Consider the following 25,379-nt stretch of genomic DNA (forward strand, 5'->3'; position numbering starts at 1 on the left):
TCATAAATCATGCCTGCTACTCCTACAAAGTTATTGAGTTTCTAAAATTTCATAAGGGTCGAAGATTTTCTGTCGATTCACGACCTATGCAATAAATAAATCACACGCCCATCCTACTGGAAGTAGACACCTCAACTAGAGTTAGTGAATTCTATAAATGCTCAATATTATAAGGGGCTATAAATTTCGTGTGCTATGATTACAAATTTAAAAACTTTTAAGTCTACATTCTTTATATTCCTTCAGAATAAAAAATGGTCTAACTTTTTTGTGTGTCAATATCGAATATCTTGTTAAAATTTGTGATTTTCATCCTTTAGACATGAGGCTAACAACCCTGTATCTCTCAGAGATAATCACTTAATCCATCAGCTGGTTTCTCTACAACTTTTCCTATAAATGTATACACATATATTTGCATACACAGAGACGATCCGGCAATCTTTTGCCACTTGTGTGTGTTTAGCATAAATGGTATCATGCTGTATAAACCATTCTACAGCGTGCTTATTTTCAAGATTTACTTTTAATTATGTGAAGATGTGTCCGTCTATATCTGGTGTGTTCTATGTACGTCTATATCTGGTGTGTGCACACCAGGGCAGGTGCCCACAGAGGCCAGAGGCGTCTGGCATCCTGGAACTGGGAAGAGACAGTGATGAGCTCCCCGAAGTGAGTGCTGGGAATTGAACTCACGTTCTTCAGAAGAGCAGCCGAGTGCTCTTAACCCCAGAGCCAGTCCCTATAAGCTGGCTTTTAATTTCACAAGAACTCGCCTTCTCAGTTGAAGAAGCAGGTAGCTCGTTCCTCGGAGCTGCAGACCTCCACACTGGGTCTCCTCAGCTCCTCCCCATCCGTCTCCTCCCCTTCGCTGGTTTGACAGGTTCTGTCCTATGCTCACCCTCGCTGGTGTTTGCTTTCGTTCTCCGTGGTACCCCATTAGAAAGTTCTTTAATTATGTATGCATCTTGATTTATAACTCTTGAATACATGATATAATACAAGATGCCTTTCCTGGCTTGCTAAACTAGAGTAAGTTTCAACGATGTTTTTCATCTAGGTTGTGCTTCTTGTGCTACAGTGGGGGTCAACACACAAAGACCCACAAGCCGATTCTCCTCACTTCTTTAGTTTTATATGAACATAACCACACCCACTCTCTTACACACTGTCAGTGCTGCTCTTGCACTAAATAGCAGAACTAAACATTGCAACAAAACCATGCACTCCATGAAGCAGGAAGGCCATCAATTCTATTACCAAGAAAGTCCACCCCCTCTACCCTAGAACATGAGACAGTCATCCTTAGGACACATCTGTCTCTCTACCCTAGAACGTGAGACAGTCATCCTTAGGACACGTCTGTCTCTCTACCCTAGAACGTGAGACAGTCATCCTCAGGACACGTCTGTCTCTCTACCCTAGAACGTGAGACAGTCATCCTCAGGACACGTCTCTCTACCCTAGAACGTGAGACAGTCATCCTTAGGACCTGTCTCTCTACCCTAGAACATGAGACAGTCATCCTTAGGACCTGTCTCTCTACCCTAGAACGTGAGACAGTCATCCTCAGGACATGTCTGTCTCTACCAAAGGCCAGGTAAAGCACCAGAGGTTTTCATCTCTAACTCAAGGTATCATCACATTTGCTTCGTAAAAGCAAACCAAAGGTGTTTACCACTTGGAAAACATAATATTTCTTTTAAATTCTACAATCCAATCTCTTTGACAGGCCCTATCTGCTCTGGATCCTTTAGAATTTGGGGAGATACTGAATGGATTCATTAGGGATTCTTCTTAAACAGCAGCGTGTCCTTCAGCCTGATTAGTAATTTAGCCTATGATTTTTCAAAAAAAAATTTAGATGTGATACAAGAATATAGAATGAGTGACAGGCCTCTGGACTTCCCTACATCCATCTGCATTTGGGATGTTTGCCTGGGATGTTAGCAGAATCCTTGTAGGTCCCCACATGCTTAAATAACTACAATTCCTCTCATAGAGAGGAACTCACAGTAGGACCTTTATTCATTTAAAATTAGTACAAGGCTCACTAGAAATTCTATTGTTTTGTATTGCACTGGCTATAAATAAGATTTATGGCAGAGTTGGAGAATAGGTGTTAGTACATAACAACAACGAAGTGATCATTTGACATTATTTCTCCATATTCGCATACAATAAATTGGTATTCACACATTAGTTATTAGTAGATTCTACCACCTATTTAAACAATGTGCGGCCCTACATAATTATCAGGATGCTAAATATTTTCAATGTTTTCAACTGGACTTCCCAGGTTGTAGCAGACTTCTGTTGGAGAGAACAGTCATTGTCTCATGTAAATGTTGATTTTTTTTCATAAGTCCTCATTCTAAAATGTTATACAAACTTTAAAGAACATCATGGCCATTGGGCAAAGCACAGGCTTCTCGTTTTATTCTCCCCTAAAAAGGCAAATAATGGAGAAATGAGTTTTGTCTGATCAAGAATAATGGTAATAGCAATTAGCTTTCAGTCCTCTATAGTGTGCCTGCCAGCAGAGTTCTTAGAGATCTCTTTGGTGACCTGGTAGCTTATCCCAGGTGACTGGCTGTAGAAGGTCACAGCTGCCCTTCTCCCGTCAACTGTTTTTAATGAAACAAAATCATTAAGTTTGATTGTGGTGTGGCTGTATGGAAATAACAAAGAGGAGGGGGTGAAGGAAAAATTTTTTTCCTATCAAAACTTTAGATGCCAAGCGAACCCCAAAGTAATTATCCTAAGACTCTATAAAATGTTCTACAAATCAAAATCACAAATTCTAGGCTCACTCGTATGGCATCCAGCCCCACCTCCAAGATCTGATTTCAGAGTTCTGATTTGGAAAGTTATGAAAGCAAGAGACAGAGGGGACTTCATCAGGAGAAGTGAAGAACAGAGTCGGATACAAAACAAAGCCATGAAAAAGACCAGGGGAATGAAAAATGATACAAGATCGTGCAAGAAGTCTGAGGTCAACATCAGTGGTTCCTTGTCCTCTGTTCCGCCAACAAGTAGGAAGTTTCACGCTTCCAAGTAGAGCTATAAGGGCTGAGGGTGAGGGTGAGGGTCAGTTTCTGGGCGAAGATCATTGTCATAACCATAAAGACACAGGTCGGTGCCATGAGGACAGGAAATAGGAAAAATGAACAGAAGAGGGAATGTCTTGTTGAAACACCTAACTGTGAACAGAGGCTCTGAAGAGCTCTTCCAGAGGCTGGGATTAAAACAGCAGCAAACGTTATCTGGAGCATGAAGATCCTAGAACCGAAGGGTACCCTGGGGGCAGCTGCTTGAATAACTTGAAGGAGACTCCTTCAGTCTAGAAAGCTCCGAGATTCCCTCTGACGCTAGTCGGCCTGATCCTTCCCTCTGTCTTCAGGTCCAGACTGCTTCGGTGAAATATCCTGTTTGGGGTTCCTCCTTACTCAGTGACAGGAGGCCCCTATACCCTATGACTGTCATCAGCGGCTTCCTGTTGGACCGTACGACTTATGCTCCGCACTAAGCACACAGGCTGAGCAAGCACGTAAATAAACCTTGTACTGAAAGTACGACCCCAGCTGTGGTCCAGCTCACACCTGGCTGCTGTCTATGTGCCAGGCTCACGTGACTCATTCATTCCATCCTCACACAACCCGAAGAACATTATGACCAGGACAGATGGGGGAAATGAAGTTGGGTAGCACATTTCCTAAGGAATAAGTGAACAGGCAAGATGAAGTGACCAGGGTTCAAAACAGGGGCATTAGCCTCCAGGTGTTATTCACCTAACATCCAAGATGTCACAGCACTTCTCTTAAGCCACCTTGCCTGTCACGGCAGGATGGGTGAGGTCTTAAAAGTACCTTTCATGGCCAACCTTAACAAATCACATCAACATAAACTTGAACTTGACTTCCCCGCTCCCTTCAAAATTGAAATGCACGAGACAAGGCTTGGAACTTTCTCGTGACGCAAGTAATAGCCTTAAGCCTTTCAACTGCTATGCAGCTAACACTGTAAAAATCTTACTTGGCTTTCTTTAAAATCCAAATAACCTGCATGCATACAAGGAAGAGCGCTCATGATGGTGTCCCATTCCTTTCTGAAAGCTTCATTTAGACACCTTCCAGAGACCCCTCCGTGGCACAGAAAGATCTTAAACTGTCTCTATTTGACTGTGCTTGCCTGGGGCATTAAGTCCATTCCACTGGGTCTCACCTCAGTGACTCCACGCAGACTAGACAATTCCTGCAGTCAGCTTCCCCAAGGGGTTTGTTAAGTTTCACATGCATTTAGTCCTGCAGCTGCCCTGCTCGAATTGATAAACTTGTAGCTAAATTCTTTCTGCAGCAAAGCGCTGCTGGGCTTATGTTTTTTATCACCAGGAGAATAAATACTGCGGAAGAAGCTGTTACTATGTGTTAGCGTTATCCATTAGTTTTTGGCATAATTGAGCTTACATTGCAATTTCTCAGTAACTGATAAGTATATTTTGTGGCTATGGTTAAAAGGTAACAAGAATTAAAAAGAGCTAATACTTAAATATATTTTATAGCAAGAAAGGGAAGGAATTCTGATGCCTTACAGGGAGCAACAGAATGAAGCAGAAATTATGGATGGAATTTTCATTTTTATTACAATTCGGAAGTTACTATGACACACACCTATACAAAACTGTTCAAAAGGACCCGCTGCACAAAAGTTCTGTATTCTAATACTGTTGCTCACACTGACTGTCTGAATGACTTGCCAAGGTCACCTAACACCAGGGACAATGGTTAGGACTAGATCATTGATCTCCTAATTGTAATCAGAGCTCTGTGAAACGTGGTCCAGCCAATAGCAATAAAACACCTGCATCTTCAAGTGCTGTTGGCATCTGAAATCCAGCACATATTAAATCAAAACATTGGAGTCATCTAAACCATCACTCATCTCCAGTTTGGTACCCACAGCATCACACTGCTATCAGAACTGGTGGGGGCTAACTCATCTGGCAGTCTCACGTAATATAAGTCCTGTTTACATTTTTGGTTTATTGTTGGTTGTTCAAGACAGGGTTTCTCTGTGTAACAGCCTTGACTGTCCTGGACCTCGCTCTGTAGACCAGGCTGACCTTAAACTCTGAGACCTGCTCGCCTCTGTCTTCTGAGTGCTGGGATAAAGGTGTGTACGGCCACCACCCAGCAAGTCCTGTTTTCTTTTTAAAACAGAGTATCGAGTATGTACTCTTTAATTACTTCATACATATGAAATGTATCTCAACCATATACACTCTAAACTCCCCACTCCTGCTCCACTCAGGAGCCCCCAAACTACCCCATTTGTCTTTCATTTCCTCTCTGTGTTTGCTGCTGGTGTGTTGTGCACTTAGCGCTGCCTGTGGGATATTAACTGATCTTGTTAGCTTGTTCTTGTGCTGGTCTTGTGCAGGTAACCTTATCTGCAGTGACTTGGCCAGCGCCACACAGGTCATGCACAGCTTCAGACTTCCACCAGTCCCGATTCTGCTGAGCACAAAACCACTGACTAGTCCTGGACAAAGCACACCCGTTGCTTTAACTCAGTCCCTATCATCTTAGATTTCTCTATTTACAACTTATCAGGAGCCTACACACAACCCAAACATTCTTCCCAGGGTAATTTTTGATTTCCTCTTCTCAGAAGCCATCAATGGCTCCCAACTGCCTCTTGAATCAAATGAAAACTTCTATTCGAATGATTAGCTTCCCTCCAAAGCACCTTCATCTTCATTCAATGCATTTTTTTTCCAGCAAGTATTTGTTGAGTAATCACTTTGTGCGTGGTTACATGCTGCAACCCTGTGGGAAATTATAAGACATATGTCACACTTCTTGCATTTATGGATCTTAACAACCAATGTGGAAAGACAAGGCATGCACACATCAAACACTTTTATAGCAAGAAAGAGTATGTCTGACGATGTACAAGAAAGTGTACAAAACACACATCATGTCTCATTGGGAGCTATGGCCCTTGTATGTGCCAGTGAAGTTTTGGAAAGGCTTGAGAAACCCATGCTCCAGAAGAAGTGTTTTTGTCCGGGGTAGGAACTGACTTGCTTGATGCTCAGAGGCTGAAGCAAGAAGTCTCCTTAGCCTGGAGTCTTCCTAGGGCTAGCAGAACTGAGATGTGGAAAGAGGCAGAAGTGGAATAACAATGATTCTTTATGGGTCCATTAGGAACCTGGAACCACCCTCAGACAAAAGGGAGGAAAAGAGTTACTGAGAACACAGCAAGGACAGAGGGACGGTTTATCACATAGCAATATTCCCCACGAACCTTTAGGTAGGAAATTATTAAACCAGTGCAATTATCAGGAGATAAGATCACAATAAAAGCATCTGTGGATGTAAGAAGAAAAGAAGCCCAGGCCAAAGAGATATTCTGACGGCACCTGTTAAATAATACCTAAAGCAAGAAAGAGAAACTCTGACTGGGGTGCCATGCTAAAGTAACAAAGAACAAAGACATATTTCTTTTTAAAAATGAAGTCAGGAGGGAGGGTGCAGTCTGGTGATGACAGGATGGGCTGAAGGGACAAGCCTCAAGTGCAGACAGAAAGTGAGGGTACGGTCTCCGTCCGTAAAACACCGGCACAGAAGTGGGAGCCAGAGAGTGCTGCATGCTGTCCAGAGCCTTGCTGCTTCCCCTGCGGTACCCACCTCCACCGTTCCCCAGCCCGTGCATGGCAGTGCAGCTGAGAGACAAAGCTCCCCAGTCAACATAACGTGAGCAGCCTCTGCTTTCCTCCCTTCCACTAGCTGGTGAAAACAGATTTAGTGGGGCATGGCCGAAATCCTATCTCTGGGGAGGTAAAGGCATGAGGGTCAGAAGTTTAAGATCATTCTCAAACACACAACGAGTTGAAAGCTTGCTTTGGCTACATGAGACCCTTGTCAAAATAAACAAAAAAAGAAATGAGGGATGGAGGGAAGGAGGAAGGGAGAAGAGGGGAAGGAAGGTAATAAAGGATGGGGGAGCTCTTAGAACCTATAAGATGCCTAGCATCCAAATGAGCTGGAATAAATGGAGGTGCTTGAGTAACTACACAGACTAGAAGGAGTTGGGCAAAGAGAGAAAGAAGGAGAGGGGGAGAGATGAATATGATATAAAAAGCACACAACATCGATATCATTAACTCATTGACACTCAGAATTGCTTGTTCACAAATTAGCCTATTCTAATATAGTTGGCTTCCAAGAGAAATCTACAGCACACAAAACCTTAGCTATTGCATTAAACTTTGTCATTCCTGTCCTCCTCAATGCCGACTCACCCCTATATTTTTTCTTTCAGTATACTTTCTAGAACAATCCCTGCCATATTAATCCTTGTTCTTCCTGGCTTACTGCTTCTGCACACATCCAACATCCTGCACTGAAGCAGCCTCCGCCTGTCTCCAGCTGACAACAGTCACCGCAGTCATTTTCCCGTCCCCACAGCACTTGCGCAAATATCTCTATCCATCTGTAACTGGTTATGACTGTGTTTTTATGTTTATTCTATCTGTTATCATGTATCTCCATTTATATTTGTTCCATTAGATTATAAACTCAATATGAGCAAAGATTGGGTTCCCTATTTCCTTTGTAATTTCCTACATGCCTCATATACTGCCCTATGCTGTCGGTGGCTCATAAAGGCAACTAATTGAAGTTCAAACTTCTACTCAGATGCTTGCACGAGATGTGGAAGCATTCAGAGCCTGCGCCTAAAACACAAATACACACGCAGTCTTGCAGTGATGCCCTCCTCTAGCCAGCAACATCGGGGAATGAGCAGGCCCGCGGAGTTAATCTTGCAGTCAAATATACTGCAGCCAGAAGGAACACAGAGGTAAACAAAAACTGCACATTTAGTGTGCATCTGAGCCTGAAATGTTCTCCAGTAAACGGTATGCTAGTGGTAGTTATTAAAATAGGTTTCAACTAGACTTTCAGCTGCAAACCAAATTCAATTAAATCTACATGTGTCTAACACAACTGGTTAAGAAAATGTTTCATTTGAGTCACTAGAGGCATCCTTCAGATGTCATTAAATCTAGTTGCTCCCAACTTTCTTGAAATTCGACTGCCCCCCCCCCATCCCCAGTACAGGGTGGGATTCTCTTCTTTGCATGGGAGGAGATGCATATTTGTCAGTTACAGCACCCATCATACGAAATGGTAACCATGAGCCTCTCTGTCTGCTTCACCCCATCCTACCACAGACACCTTGGGAACAAGCACTGAACTGCACTCCTCTGCAAACTCCAGAGACTCCATCATCATGCTGAACACTGTTTTCATCTCTAACATCAAAAATCCAATCTAAAGAAGCTGAAATAACAGAAAGGAAGGGGAAGGAGAGGAGGAAGATGAGGAGAAGAAGGAAGAGGAGGAAGAGGAAGAGGAAGAGGAAGAAGAAGAAGAAGAAAAAGAAGAAGAAGAAGAAGAAGAAGAAGAAGAAGCAAAGTGATGTGAATGATAATAAGAGGTGCTAAGACAATTTCACATTGATTAATAGAGTTGCCCACCCAAATATTTTTAAATGTGTGTATGTGGTGTACACATGCATATGTATCCATGTGTGTGCACTGGTGTATGTTAGTGTACATGTGGAGGCTAAAGGTCAGTGTTAAGTGCCTTCCACTTTATCAGAGAGATGGATGGAGCATCTCTCTGAACCTGGCCTTCAATGTGGGCTTAGCAGAAGCCCACAGGCTCCACGTGTCTCTCCCTCCTACTGGAGGGATCGCAAGAGTGTGTCATGACACCTGGCTGTGTGCACGGGTGCTGGGGACTGACTCTCAGGACCTCATTCTCACACGGCAAGCAGGTTCATTGACTCTTCACCCTCCCAAATATGTATTTTTTGGAGAATCTGTACCAAGCATGAAAAGGCTTTCATTATTTCTTTTGAAAAATATCAAAGAAGATACTAGAAAAATAATATGTGCCCTCTTCCCTATAAGCCCCTTTTCTATGTTTATGTCTTTATCTTTTGTTTTCTGACCGAAGGAATTTAACCAGAGCCATGTGAGTGACCAAAGCTATGGAACTGTTTAATGGAACATCATGACCTCACCAGTACACATCTGAAGAGAGCAACCCACAGAACCCATCATTTGCAGGGAGGGGTACCGGCCCATGGGTCTTCCGTTACTGGCAATTGACATGTTCTGCCTTTTTCAGACCCAGGATAGGCAAACACAGCTATTGTGGATCACGGCTGCAAAGGCCACACCATGCCTGGATAGTAGTACAGCACAGCCGCTCTCCTACCATCTAGCACTTGCTTCTGCCCACTCTCTGCTCCACAGTGTCCCCTGGGTCTTAGAGGGAGCAGATAAACGTCTGTCTAGCAGCCAGTACTCTTCCTTATTCTTAGTACCTTGTGCAAACAAGAGTTGGGAGGGGGCATAAGAGAGGGTGTGGGTGAGAGGAATCAAAACACATCATAGACATGTATGAAACTGACCAGGAAAAAATGATAATTTGTATAAATAGGTTTCTAGAAGGAGAGAGTGTTGTGGATTCAACTCAGTGGCAAGCACCTGCCCAGCACATAATATGCCAAGTCTTCAGTTCTAGCCTTAGTACGCAATAAAACAGGACTCCACCCTCTGTATTACTCAACCATGATTTTGCTTTTTACTTATATGTAAAATGGGTACAATTTGTATCTTTCTCAACAATAATTTTTCCACTGAAAACCAACCAGAAATACTCTGAAAACATCTATTCGGATAGTACACACACACACACACACACACACACACACACACACACAGGTCTATTGCAACTATAGCCACCTGCTTAGTTCTTACTTCTCTGAAAAATAGAAATGCAAAATGGGTAACTATCTACAAGCCAATCATGTGAGATAAGAAACCTAACAGTGGTTATAACTCCAATCTAATTTCTTACAGGATTCACACTGAAAGTCAAGATACAGCAAGGGTCAACTGGACATTTTTTCTAACCACAGTCAATTTATGACTAAAGAAGCAAAAATCACTGCTTTAGAAGGAAATTTATTACTCAAAAATGATGAGCAGCATTCGCCACATTCATTGCAAGGTACGGGCCATGCAGAATACAAACATGAACTAGGTATGGCCGTGCGGAAAAGGGAAGGGACCAGGTGCTACCCCCAGAGTGGAGCGCAGCACAGGCTGTTGATGGGGAGGGATGGGGGAGACATCAGAAAGATCACTCCACTGGCAGAGAAATGGCACTTGCAGAGCTACCTTCTGGGAGCTGGCACTGAGAGCCTTTCGAGGAGTGTGGCTTAACTTTACCAAGAACGGCAGACAGAGCAGCTTAGAACAAAGTTAAGCATGGCAAAAGACATAAATGATCTCAGAGGAGCAGCAATCCCTCTAGGCAGAAAAGGCAAAGGAGAAAGAAGAGCCGTCAGAAACTGGGGTCATGGGCTGTAACTGCTAAGGACATCAATGAGAAGCTGGAAACCTGGAGTTTCGTCCGTACACAAGGGGGAGCCAGTGAAAGTTCACTTGGCTTCTTTAGACTAAGTCAAACTCCACACAACAGGAACTCTTTCCTTCTCCAGTGAACAGATCAGTGTGTGGCATCTCTAACTGAGGCATGTACCTGGTACAGCAGCAGCATCCCAAATGGAACCCCCATCCTCATGCAAACAGTTGCATTCCCTTCTTCTCCTGTTGCCTAGAAACCAGCAACCTGAGTTACAAAGTTCTGATGTGTGTGTATGTATGTATGTATGGATGGATGGATGGATATCCTAAATAGTTCATATAACATACAAACCATTGTATTTGCTTTCCTCCCTTAAAAAACTGTATTCGTACCAGTACTTTATTTTTAATGACTGAATAATATTCTATTGTATGCATATAATATAGTTTATTTATCAGGTGGTAGCCTTTGTGCATTTTTTTACCTTTTGGCTCTTGTACCTAGTTCTGCTATATACACCCATGTATTTTTCTACGCCTAAAATTTTTACCTGCCAGGAAAAGTGATGAATAATATGGAAATTTTATGTTTTACCTTTTATAAACCACTAAGCTGCCTGCTACACTGGCCAAACCCTTTTGCATTCCCCATAGTGTAAGCTCCTAAGCTGGCTGTGACAGGGAAAGAATGAGGCAGTTAAGTGGCCATTCAAGATGTCTCGATGAACGATGGCCGCGCTGAGCCAGGACCAGGTGGCGGGGCACCGGGAAGCGCAGAGTGAGGAACGCACAGAGACAGAAACGGGGTGAACAGACAAGCAGGCATAGACGGAGGCTTCCAGCTGGAGTAACTGAGTCAGTGGTTCAAATACCCAGGAAGTTACAGCACAAGATGCTAATGGGGCTGATTTGGAAAAATGGCATCTCCTAGATCACCAATGGGCCAAGAGGAATTGTGGGAAGGTGAAGAGGTGGAGTTTCAGGTTTAGCGGGGATTAAGACAGGGAGGGGAGCCGCAGAACAGCTGGGTAGGGAAGACTTAGAAGAAGAGTCAGGGCCCAGTGCAGCAGTTGAGAGAAAGTCACAGACAGTGTAAGGTGAACCAAGACCCTGAAAGTGAGAGGGGCTTGCAGAGGGCTGTGGCTGAGTTTGCAAGACTCAAACCTCCTCTGGACAGGCTCAGTGATGTCATGGTTAGTTTCTCCATGAGCACAGCACTCAGCGGAACTCTGCTGGTTTGGACTGCCGCACCTAAAGCCTCTCTGTGTATGCCACATTTACACGTATTGTCTTTTACCCTGCGGGAACTGTATATGGCACTGTTTCTCATTTGGCAACAATGTTCTGAGTCTTAGGAAGGTCAGCTTTCCAGATACCCACAGCTAGTGCTTCCCTCTGGAACAGCACTCCTGGCTTCCGTTGTCTTTAAGGCATTTCCTTGGAGGTTTCTAGCAAAGCAAAAAAAATGTTTCAAAGATAGGACCCCAATCTAAGGAACTCAATGCACTTAAAACATTTAAAGTGTGACTACGAGCAGGACTGTCCATTTTTGTAAACACTAAAGGTTTCAATAGTTAAAATTTCTTGTTAATTTCACCCACAATTTGTTTTTTTTTCTCTAAAAACATTTCACTCCCTTACATTAACATTTTAATGAAGAAGACTATTTTGTTCTCTAATCGCTAATTTACAAGGGTTTAGTATATTTAATTATTATAGTTCTGGGTCTGTTTTGTTTTTTGTCTTTTGCTGAAAGATAAGCATGAGCGGTATTAGCCTGTCTTAATTTTTGTTAACACCCTTTTAATTCAATAGGCCGGAAGTCAGTCTTCAAGTTTCTGTTCTATTAGATAGAAAAGCAGGTGCCTTGGGATGCCACAAGCATCTGCTTTATTCTCTCAATGGTGTACATTAGACACCAATACAAGCGCATGTATGTGAACAATATTCAGTAATTCACAACACAATATTTCAATCAGAATGACAAATCACTTCCTCTCCTGGTCCTGCAACCACACCTGCCTCCCCGGCCTCCTCCGGTAATCACCAGACTGACTCTCATGACCTTTGAACTCACAAAATCCCAAGGAGGGTTTCTCTGTAAATCTGCTGCTACCTCTTCCCTGGGGCAGAAGGCAATTAATTCGACTTAAAATCCTCCTCTTCGAATTCCTTCTGGATTCTGATAAGCTAAAATCCTGTTTATGTAAACAAAAGTGCTTAATTAATCAGAGCATGTGATAACGCCAAGAGGAACCAGGAAGTCTCCCTGCTTCCATTTCAGACCGCAGGTGATGGCGCACGCATCCCTGAAGATACCACGTCCTTCCAAACTGCAGCGGCGTTAACTTTTTCTAATGCTTTTACTTCATTTCCAAATTAAAGCTGAAATCCTGTACAAATTAATCAGAGGATGTTTCATTTACAGTGGGAAACTCAAAGCACACTCAGTGGAATGTGGAACTTCTACCCTTTGAATTGGAAAGTAAGATTTAGTTAGACTCTAGAAAACGCCAAGTGGTGGTTTAAACGGCTCTTTCGTCGTATATGACAGTTATGGAATGGGGTCTTCATTTCTGATACAAAGCCCTCCCTGCATGCACTTGGCTACAATTCCTCTCCAGTGCTCGCCAGTTTAGGTCTTCCACCCGGAGAGCTGGGTTCCAATCCCCTCTAGGATGCCTCACTTCTCAGGTCTCCTGACCCTGCTCTTGGGCAGTCTCCTTGGATGTTTCCTTCGTAATTCCTTCTTGCAGTCTGCTCTTGCTACTGTCAAGCCTCTAGGACCTGACGGTCACTAACCTACGTCAACTTTCTTGTTTCTCACGCAAGCTCCAGTTCTGTCAGGGCCTCTGGGCATGTCTACCTTTCTGGGGCGACCTGGTCTTCAGAGAACTGGACGTTCCCATAGTAGCCCTTACCACAACCTCTGGATCTGACCACTTCACCATCGTTCTCGTAACATAAAGCTTTGGATTCCTGCTTCATCCTCAACTTAATCTTGAATATATATATATATATATATGTATATATATATACATATAATATATACATATATATATATAGTATTTATTTATCTTTATATGAAGTTCTACCTAGTTTGCACCTTGATATGGCTCGGCAAACATGGCTGCTGTTCTTCACAGGTTCCCTACTCTCTCTATACAGTACTTCTAAATGGTTACCATAACCATTGGTCTGCCACAAACTTTATGACAGGCTCCATGGCAGGTGAGGTTCTGAGAGGTCATGGGCATGCAGAGAGCCAGGCACTGCCAGTCATCTCTACGACACTGCCGGTACCAGCTAAACAGTGGCATCTGGAGATTAGACTGGCTTTGACATTTCTACCATGACAATAACATGTCAGAGCAGAAATGTATCTGATAGGAACAGCGCGGTCTCTAAGCCATCAAGATTTAAGAACTCCTTGATATTTGGGTTATCAATACAAGGAAGTCTGTGGCCCAAAGAGATCCCTTAGCTCTAAGAATGACTTAGAAGGAGACAGCAACAGAGATAAAGGCCGCGCTGCCCCTTCATGCATGGCTCAGGGAGGACTGGCTTTGGGTAACAACCATTGAGGCCCCGGGCTTGCGCACAGTCCACACGAAGCAGGGGAGACCAGGCTATCTCCAGCATCCAGCTACTCTATTCTGAGTTCACACTCGCTAGGCACCTTCAGAGTGCAATCCCAGACCTCCATGTTCCCAGAGAATGCCTGGGAATGGCTGAGGCAAGCATTCCATCTGTGTGACTGCACTTCTCGCCGTAAATGAACAATGCGGTACTGATTTTACCAAACCTCGTGAATGTGCTTCATGTAAGTCTATCCAAGAGAGGCAGAATCGCCCTGTGAGTGCCAACATCATACTTCTGAGTCAGCTGGGCTCAGTGGCCGACTTAGATACAGTCTCGAGATCACTGAGGCAGCAAGCACCTTCCCGTGAGGCCCGCAGTATTTCTAACTAACCCTGAACAATACTGCGTAGCACTGACTGGAATAGCATCCATTATCCAGATTGCTTTGAGTGAGCTAACTATTGCAAACGAAGAAGCGGGCAGTAACCATGAGTGGCATGAGGGATGTGTGCTATCTTCACTATCTGAGATGCCAGAGGGAAGGGGTCTACCTTCATCTGGTTTCCACTGCCATTATAAGGATATAAACAAGGGCTTAAAAAACAGCACCACATCTAAATGCTTTGTATCCTAAACCCAGAGATTAATCCTCCAGTGGGTGTTTAAACAGTCTGTTCCTAGTTTTAACTATTCTGCTAGAATAGCCTCTAACACTGGCAGCCTGGAACTGTCCTAAGACATCCATGCAGCAGGCAGTGAGGGTAGTGAGGGGAAGCCACACTTGGACTAATCAACTCTAAGAGTCCGGTAGAGCCACATTAACTTATTTGGAATTTTTTTTAAGCAACAAAATGAATTACTGCTGCTACTTCTAAATAATTAGAATGCTTCCTGTTGTGCCTTATGGCTTTAAAATAATTACAGCGAGTCAATAATAGTCATTCGAAATGTAATGAATTGATGGCTAATCTACGCATCCATTCAATCATTCAACAAGCATTTGCTTATCACATATATTCAATTATTTTCATATTCTGGATTAGTCTGCAAATATTTGGGTTTCTGTCATTTCGGTTTTTAATGGGAGGCCTCGGTCTCAAAATATACAAAATGTGAGACTCGTCATCTTCTGGTACAAGTCTGCTCCTTGTCCGCTAAGCCAGACTTGCCTAGTGTGGCTCCTGCCTTCACCCCCACCCCTCACATCCAATAATGAATTGCTGTAGGCTATCCTGCTGTGGTCTGTCAAGCCCATCTCCTTGCTCACTGCCCTGGATGAGGCTTCCTTCCTCCCCAGAGAGCTGTGGTGGTCATGCCCTGCCGTCTCCTGCCTCTGATCACCCCTCCTTCCTGTCTCTTCCATATTGTAAATGGAGTTATCGTGTTAAAATCCCCACCAAGCTATCTCACCCCCAACACAATGATCCTTTTTGTTTCTTCAGTTGGATTCAATTCACTAACACAAGGATAGGAAGTGTGAAACGAAGACCAAAATCCACTACATGCAAGGTAAGATTTAAAGGCTTCTAAACCCGTATCCAGTCATATCGCCCCGGAGAAGTTTCTCTGCAGCTTTACCGCTCTGTGCCTTTCTTCTCTTTGTTCACCTAGAACTCTCTCCTCCTTCGAGACTCCAAGGGTACCCTAGCCCGAGACATGCAATCCTGGGCCCGTGCACAGTAAGTCCAGGTGTACCTCACCAGGCTAGTCTAAGACACATATCACATGCGTCATGTTACCCTGGACATGTTTCCATCTCCGTCCTGTACTCCTGCATCTAGACAGGGAGATCCCAGGACTGTGCTGTCTTGTGTAGCTCCTCGGCCACCTCTAGCCACCAGCCCAGTGTGTACTACATAGCGGATACTCAATCAGTACCTGCACATGGCTAGACGATAGGAAACCAGGGAATGGCTGACTACGGGAAAACACAAACTGAAAGGCCTCTTTGAAGAGTACGAATGTGGTTTTGGGGAGATTAAAATCCAGAGAATTCTTACACAGCACAAGTCCAGTGACGGCAACAGTGCTATGAGAAGGTCGACAGAAGAGCACACGTCCACCCCATGGAGCTGCCACTGTGCTTCCACGCTGGCTGGTGACATCCCACAATGACTAGAGAGTCCGCAGAAGAAAAGCGTCTCACAAACGCAAAATGTTACCAGTCTTCTCCGACAGCAGCAGACCAGTTGACAGTCTGCATTCTCAACATGTCGGTCGGTGGCTGCAGTCCCTCTACGCTATCCTATTATAATCCTTATTCTACAAAGCCTTGTTTCTAAACTGTTATCATACGAATGATACGGTATCATCGTACGAGCGAATTAGAGTTCATATTTCAACATCAGAAAAAAGTGGCTCTTCTCTGAGATGCGGAAGAACCAGTCTTCAGAGGAAAGTCGTCTTTGTGGTCACAGGCCCCCCAGGTTATGTGGAACCCTCACCAGGGGAGGCATTGTTCTGATCACCAACGGCTCCGAGATGCCACGCACAACTCCGCAGTGCCCGGATGCTCTCCGGTACATCTGCCAAAGCTGCACATTCTTGTAGAGGAATTAATTAACTAGTAGAAAATCATGTTAGGCAAAGGTTGCTAAGTAATAAGTGGCTGCAGTCTGTAGAAACATAGCTAAGTTATCCACTTCACTCTCGACATGACAATTTTTTTTCCCATTTTGTTATTAGACTAGAGCAGCTACGTCCATGCCCCCAAGACAAAAGCATCAGTTGGCACACCCCCAAGTCCACTGCCCAGCCCACTATCTTCGCGTTATTCCTAAATAGCTCCACTTCCTGAAGCATATCTAAACTTCACTTGGAAGTTGACTTTTGGCAGCTTTCATCAATTCCAAGGCCTCCAGGTCTCATTAAGTGAGCAAACTCTCCCTTCCCACCAGCTCCCCTCTCCAGCTCAGGAGCTGCAGTCATGGGAGCTGCCATGGAACAGAGTCAAGGCATGACTCTGCCTTACCGATGCTCAGCCTATGAGGTCCAGTAATCATTCCTGTTTCCTCGCCCTTCGTGTTTAATGTTTTTCCTTCCCCCATGAGCAGAAATCCTTTGATCCATTCAGACTGTTCTTGGTACACACAGCTTTGCCAAAATGATTAGTTTTTCAAGTCATACTTTAATAGAAAATAGCAGCACACAGATGCTATAACTCTTAAAGATACTGGCCAAAAAAAAATCACCAAATCAATGATCTCTTACATCTGATTTCTGATTCGAATTGTTTATATACTGATGCTCTGATGTATTTTATTGAACTTTATTTGTTGAAATTTTTTTCAAGAATTTCCATTTTCTGCTGCTGGTGTAGAATTAAGTGTGGAGATTAATAACAATAACTAACTTTATCCAGCTATTCATAGGCTACAAAGTAAAAATAAGCAGTTTTTCCTATGCTGAACCATGGACAAACTCTTTATATGTTATCCAAATATGGGAAATGCTATGGAATGCTCCAAATTAAGTCCTGGTAAGACCTAATAAAAACAAGAGGCAAATTAAAAATAAATTTTATGTATAATCTCTAAATATAAGTGCAAAAAATTTAAATGTCTAAACATCAAAGATTTAGTACTTAAATTTACTGTAACATCTATAATTTTTCCAAAATTTAAAATTCTATGCTATCCTATTGTGGTTATTACCATCAATTATTGCCACATGTTTTAAACAGACCACAGCACACTTGTCTCAGAAGACAAACAAACACTTTAAAAATAATATTCAAAATCTGACTCATTTTGGTATGCTTCTAATCGCCTAAAAAGGTCTGCCCGAACTTAGCTTCTCTGCTCAAGGATCGCCCATAAGTTTTAAATCCACCCTGGAAAATGTAACGTTTTTGTGAAGCAGCTGATGCTTTGCACACGGTGGACAGGCTGAGCATTCCTTCGTCCTGATGTCATGGGCCAGCATTTGTCTCAGAAGACATCTTTTGTAATTTCCACCAAAAGGCAAAAGAAATCAGGGCTGTGAACAGGCAGAGGGAGAGAGGAGGAAAGCTACTTAGAACAATTCCCTCAGAATCATGCTGACGCGAACCTGTATATCTATAGCCACTCAACACGCACCCTTTAACATAAAGCCTTGCGACTTTTATAAAGTATCGTGTGTATTTTCAGACTGTTGGTTTTTAAAACAGCCTCTGCGCTATGGTAATGTGTCACAGGGAAGTTAGCTATAGCTTCATGAAAGGCGTTTTCATCCCTGACTGGCATCTCCTCAATAGCTGGGGCCCAGGCACACCGCTCTCTCCCCAGCAAGGCCCTCTGCGGAGAGAACAGAGCTGCATTCATAACTTACTCTCAGCACCGCGGGGCAGTGCACAGAAAAGCCTCTCTAGCCTAATGGGTGACATCACTGAAAAGTCTTCCATTTGGCCTAGGTGAAAAACATGAATGCATGCCCCATTCATTTCTCCACCTTAAAAAAAATATCAAGTAAAATCATATCCACTCTGTAGTGAAAGACCTGCATTCCCACAGACTGGCTCAGAAGAAAAAAAAAGATTCCAACCCTGTTCTTGCTTCTTGGCAGTGCTTAACACAAACTGAGTTTGCTGAGCCCACTACTCAGTCCCTCCATAACGACTGTGACAACCTTTGGCTCCACTCTACGTGTCCACTTATACCTCAGAGGGAGCTCTTTTTCTCTGTGTGTGAATTGATTGGTGCTATTATCACTCTTAGATTTAGGTCACACTTTTTAAAAATATCCTGACATGCAGTCATGGAAATCAAAACCCTTGCCCCCTCCACCGGCCTCGCCACCATAAACTCGTGCAAACAGATAGCTCCCTGTGACCTGGCTCCAGCGCTTCCTGACGGGCAGAGCAAATCAGCCCCATCGAACACTTCCCTGAATGTGCCAAATATCTATGATTCCTTGCAAGGTAGGCACCGGGTAGTCTAGCCAAAATACTTCATATTGAACAAGACACAGTCCCCTTTTTCCTTATTAGCGTCCGCCTTCCTCAGCCGAACCAGAGTTAACAGCTTCAGGACACTTCTCCAGTTTTCCTAAGCATGAGCTCAAGTGTAGGCACAAGCTGTATTTGGGGTGAAAAAGCATTCATATGCTCATCTCTAAATCCTATGACGGAAAGCGGGCAGTGTAACGCCACAGCCCTGGTGGTACTTTTGCAAGCAATGCCAAGTGCCCTCAAACTACAGCTACATAAGACCCTCTGAAAGGGCACAGCGTTCCACAGCGTTCGGAAGTCTCAGTGAATGAAATCCACGTGGACACGGGGAGCAGTGATCATGTCCGTTCTGTGCCCTCTCTACTGTCTGTCTGAATGACAAGGGGAACCCATGTCAATTATGAAGCATCGTGGACTTTTATGACCAATGACTCAATCAAAGCCACTGATCCCCTGGATCATGTCACTCCGTCCGCACTCACCAGCCATGACATGACATGACCCAATTTTATAGTTTCTCCTAGGCTGTCACCATGCCTTATGGAGACCCAGCTGCTGACATCCAGGTCCCCGGTCTGAGCTCCCAGTACCCTTGTGACACACACAGAGACACTGACTGCTTATCTTCCTGTGAGCCCTCGAGGCTGAGGGTTGCTTCTGTTTTCTTTCCTTAGTTCCATTTCCCTCTTTAGTTCCATTTCATTTGTTTAATAAACATACTCCTTAATTGACATCCATGAAAACAAGCAAACAAACAAATAAACCAGAAAACTTCCTCAGAAAGCCTACAGCGAACATTCTGAAAGAAGCTGAAGTCTAAAAAAAGCCAAATGCCTTTTCCACAACGCATGAGTCTTTGGCATTAGATAGACGCTGAAGAAAACAAATATTAATTCCCTAACACTGAAAGCTATGATTTGCATAGGAACACCTAAAGTTGACAAGGTTGACTCCCTAAGCTGAGTCGCCATCTGTGGTATTTGTGTAATGTGGATGTTTGTGTCCTGCAGATTACTGACAATAAATAAACAAACAAACAAATAAACAAACAAACTCAGTAGATTCTAGACTGCATTGCTGCACTTACTCAAAGCTTACCTAAATTACCTGACAATAAGACACTGAGAACATGAAGACCTCTGTTGCCAAGCCCACCAATAAGATTTCCCTTCCCTTCCCACTCTCTTCACAAACACAGCCCTTATCTGACTGTGAGCCTATCTTGCTAAGGCAGTGTCTTCTGCCGAGTCATGCCATATAACCCCCATAAAGAGCTAGTCATAATCATCATAATTTAAAGAACTCCCACCAAGAGGAAATCGACATTTACTGGTCCTATATTTATACCCTTATGCACATTATACCCTGGACTTAACTGGTGTGCAAGGTTACACCAAATGAGAAACACCCACGCCCCACCCCCATGAAATCATCTTTAGCAATAAGATCCTGAGCTTCTGAGCTTCTCAATGACTAGGCTGGAGCAGCAGACTCAGAGGTCATTCCTCCACAATCTCTTTTAGAAGACAGGGCAAAAAATTCACCGAAGATTCACATGACAAAGGATAATTGCCGTCGGCCGTTTCCACCCTCTGCAAGAAAATGGGCCTTCTGTTAAGAATGAACAATACGGACACTGTTTGGGTTTCATTGTGTTTTTGGAAGGAGTTCCCATCTCTAAAGTGTGCGCGCAAACGCAACAGCATTCCAGCAACCCCAATGTTCCTCAAGTCACTGATAACGCTGCTAGAGAAAACTCTGTGAACGCCTCGAGACCACAGCTGCTTCTAATATCATTCTCCTTCCGAACCCAACCCAAGAGTGGCTTACAGAAAGCTGAAGGATGAGTTTTTAGAGAGTGATTCATCCATGACGGTCATCGCCAAAGACTGGTGAGACAAAGTATTGATAAAAGGGTGCTAGCTCTGGGCTGTAGTTTGTCGTCCCTGTTTATACACCAAATACTATGTGAATGTCTTCTATTACATAAGCATTAAAAAGCTGACTGATTTCCATACATCCATCACTCTGATGTACATGAAAGATGTGTGAGGAGCAGGATGAGAAGAACCCTCACTCCATTGGGTCATATCAAACTCTAAGGTAGAGCAAGGGTTGAAACCAAGCAAAAACCAGCCATGGTGACTTGTGACAGGAGAGTCACAAGCTTGAGGCAAGTCTGGGCTCTACCAAGACCCTGTCTCATACAGTAACATCACAGACAAAAAGGAGAAAAGAAAACAAACCTAAGATTAAGCCAGTAGGATCAGCAAGATGGCACTGCAGGTAAAGATACCACCACCCCTGATGGCATCAGTTTGACCCGGGTCCCACATGGTGGGAGGAGAGAACCAATTGCTTCGGGCTGTCCTCTGACCTCCAGAGGCATCACCCACATGCACGCCTCCTCCAACCCACAACCTCTGTACACATATATACAATAAACAAATAGAACTTTTTTTTAAAGAATGAGTCATGAAAACAAACATCAGGGCTACATCTAAAAAGTATGAAGCTCACGTGCACAATGAGATGATAATTACATATAGTATGTTATGTGTAGGTCTAGTCAGGTTTCGTTTAAAAACCAGGTGATATTAAATAACTTGTCTTCTGAACGTTCCTGTATAATACTTAATGACTCTATTTCACACACACACACACACACACACACACACACACAGCAGGGCACCACCAAATAGCAGCCATGACTAGACAAGGAAGCATGGCATACATCATAAAGCTTCAACCCAAAGGTCAAAATTTATAGCATTTGGCAAAAGTGTTAGCAATGAACACTGGCATACATTTTTCCTCTTTCTTTCAATAGAAACTTTGTACATAATGTTATTGGAAAAATAAAAAGTAAAGGCAAACCTTTGAAGCTGTATTCATTATGAGAAAATATTCATTTCAAAATGAATGACTTCATATAAGTCAATGGCCTGCCCCTAAAAATTACGAATATAAAAAGAGGACTATAGCCGGGCGGTGGTGGCGCACGCCTTTAATCCCAGCACTCGGGAGGCAGAGGCAGGCAGATCTCTGTGAGTTCGAGACCAGCCTGGTCTACAAGAGCTAGTTCCAGGACAGGCTCCAAAGCCACAGAGAAACCCAGTCTCGAAAAAACAAAACAAAACAAAAGTGGACTATAATAAAGCACTCGACCAAAATACAGCACCCATATGCAAAGACATAATTTGGTGAAATAATAAGTGAAAGCATTTCTAGAGTTTCAAGAAAATACAAAAAACTACTTTATTTTTTTTCACTTAGCATATACTTAGTGGTGAAATGCCCACTGCCCAGTTGACACAATGTGCTGAACAGATGCATGGATTTATGCAAAACACAACTGCACAAACTCAGGAGCTAACTGGTTCTGCAAGGAGGATGTTACCTCAAATACTGCCAAGTCTAGTACACAGGACTCATGAAGACTGTGGAGCTGACAGGTGTTTGTGGAGTGCAGCTAGAGGTTATTTTAAGGGACATCTTAGCCTGGGATTTGAGGTCATAGCAACATATAGTGAAAAAGGAGACCATTGGGCAGGTGGAATGAGAAAGCAGAACCTCACGAAGAACCCTCTCTCCACTGTGAACTTCATAAGTACCGAGGGGAGAGACGGGAGAAAGACAGGAAAGAATGGGCCATCAGCAGAGCGCAGCAATTGGACACTTTAGAAATGGATGAGGTCATACAGGAAGAAAGAGGGAAGGGAGGAGGAAACAACTTGGGATTGACTGTACCGGGGCAATGCACAGCTGAACGCACAGCACTGCCTCACCCCGGGACTGTGAAGTGAGAGGCACATTGTCCTACAAGTGCACAGTGTCTAGGCTTACCTTACGGGACTCTCGGGCTTGACTGAAAAGCTCAACAGGGATATTTTTCTGTTTAACCAGTTAGTTCCTGAGTATTTTTCCAATCAATTATTTTTCAGTAGGAATAACACTTACATATGACTTTAATATAAAATACAATTTACAAAGTACCTGAGTGAGCTTATATTGCACAGAGACGTGTGTGCTCAACATGTATCCTTTTAAAAATTATTAAATGGCTTCTCCCACATTTCACTCCAGAAGTAGATTCATTTCATTTCCATATTAGATTCAAAGATCACTTTCCATAAAGTAGCCTCAAGACACATGCTCGCCTTACCAAGCCCTTCAGACGAAAGGTGGTTTTTGCAAATGCAAACTACGAATGATTGTCATCATCATCATCATCATCATCATCAACATCTTTATTTTCCTAGGCATATGAATTTTGCTTCTGGGGACTCCAAGATTTTACCACAGTAGGATGGCTGGGTTAAAAATCCAAATTACTAAAGTAATATTTCAGAGTAATACTTTGAACCATAGTGACATCCAAGAGCAGTAATGACTTGGTGGTGAAGTGAGCAAACCCAGAAGCGGGGACAAGCCCATTGCTAACTCTTGTAGACAGTGGATCTAGGCTTATCCTAGCTCTTCCCTGTGAGCATATGAGAGCAAGAGTCACTACAAACAGGTCACAGTGCTGGGGAGCCTCACCATTTGGAAGTACAAGCGCGCGCGAGAACACGCGCATGCGTGCGTGCATGCGTGTGTGTGTGTGTGTGTGTGTGTGTGTGTGTGCGCGCGCGCGCGCAACTAAGAAAAAAATTAAATTGAAATATTATTTTCTAAATACCTTCCACAACATAAGTGGCCTGTATCATCTTTCAAATTTAGAGATCCTGGCCTCGATTCAAATTCATGGCAGTTATAGAAACCAATGTTCCGTGCCTTGGTTCTGGTGGCAAGCATTAAATCTTTTTCCGGCTGTCATGCAACAACAACTTTAATACAAATTAGCACTGCCAAACTCAGTTTCCTGGGCTCGCAGGTCCTTGATGCTAGTCCATGAATTTTATTCAGACTATGAACTGTATGTTCCTTAGAAAGCATAGCATTTGAGAAGAAAAACCTAAACAAAATACAATTTAATTACTCCCAATTCAACGGTCTAATTTACAATTCACCACACACAAAAATTAATAGTCCCCTTTTTGTTATTTTGATTAATGTGAAGCTTAATCATTATATCATATGGGAGAATTTCCTTCCAGGCGAATTCCAATTCTGAAGCTGCAATCCTCCCTTCAAGCCGTTTAACTTGAATAGAAACCTGTCAATCAATACTAACTCGAAATGTAGTGCTTATGTTAGGAATGTGGAGCTCCTAAGTCAAATCTTTGCAAGGCTCACAAGTCTGGGAACAATAGGCAGAACTAGCTCTTGTCACTGGTTAGGAAATCTCAGTGAGCATGCGATCTGATGTTCCCGACAACTCTGGGATGGCTTCTAGCAAGGGAAGACCTGTCAGGGAAACATGATTTCAAACCAAAAGAGTATTCCTCCTCTATCTTCTATTCGCTTTGAATTAAGACACCTCAGCGGAAGGCAGTAACACAGTAAGTTTAGCCAGATGTGTGATATACCGAAAATTGTGACCCTCTGGCCAAATTCTAACGGTCACAGAAACTCTACTCAGCTGCCTTCAAAATGACATAACAGAGTCCTTCTTTTATTTTAAAAACACAAAGTTGTGACAAGTCAATCGGCTGTCCTTAAACCTAACCTAATAGTTGCTTTTCTAAATATCTAAATAAGACCCTACAAACCGGACAATATAACACGAAAACCTCATCCTGTGCTGACTAAGCAGGCTTACTTTCTCTTGGTCTTAGAAATTCTAGGTTTCATATTTTTAAGATTAAAAATTGTAAGAAAAAATGCACGAAAATTCTTAAAATAACAACAGACTTGGGAAGATGCCATTCCTTTACATGTCCATTCCAACATGATCCCAAGCAAATTAGGTCTGCATGGTATTGCAGGCTCTGACCCAAAGAAAGACGTCGTAAAAGTGGCCCACATACATGCATGGTCCTTTAAAACAGCCTTAGCTATGTCATGTGTGCAAGTGGTTATGAGACACACATGGCTGAGGAAACGCCTGCTGCTCTACCATTACAGTGACGACAATGGTACCCAACTCAGGGGCGTCTGCAAGTATTAAGTGAAATAACATGTCTGACGCAGTGACAGATACATACACACAGATGACGGTTTCTGTATCTTACTAAAGTGCCACATCCATCAGCTGTGACATTAGTGACATCAGCGTAGGCATTAGGATCTCTATTTTGCAGAGGACTCAGAGAGATCCAAGCTTGTTTGAGGGCACATGGTCTTTAAGTGGAAGGGCCTGATGTAATGTTTAAGAAGAAAACTGCAATAAGCAGAACTGCAATAGTAATAGTGCCTCTATGGGATGCAACCAATCTGGCAGACGCCACACTAAATCTTTAAGGTACTGAACAATTTAATACTTCTAAAAATCCTAGGAGATCCACACTGTCTCCATTGTAAAGACAGAAAAAC

At 43.2% G+C, this 25,379-nt stretch overlaps 1 protein-coding gene across 6 annotated transcripts in view; it reads right to left on the reverse strand.

The window, feature by feature from the left end:
- Npas3 (neuronal PAS domain protein 3) overlaps nt 1-25,379 on the reverse strand; it is an 825,611-nt gene that overhangs the window by 761,016 nt on the left and 39,216 nt on the right. The gene's annotated exons all lie outside the window — the stretch shown is intronic.

Source organism: Arvicola amphibius, chromosome 7 (genome assembly GCF_903992535.2).
Source record: "Arvicola amphibius chromosome 7, mArvAmp1.2, whole genome shotgun sequence".
Taxonomy (NCBI): Eukaryota; Metazoa; Chordata; class Mammalia; order Rodentia; family Cricetidae; genus Arvicola; species Arvicola amphibius.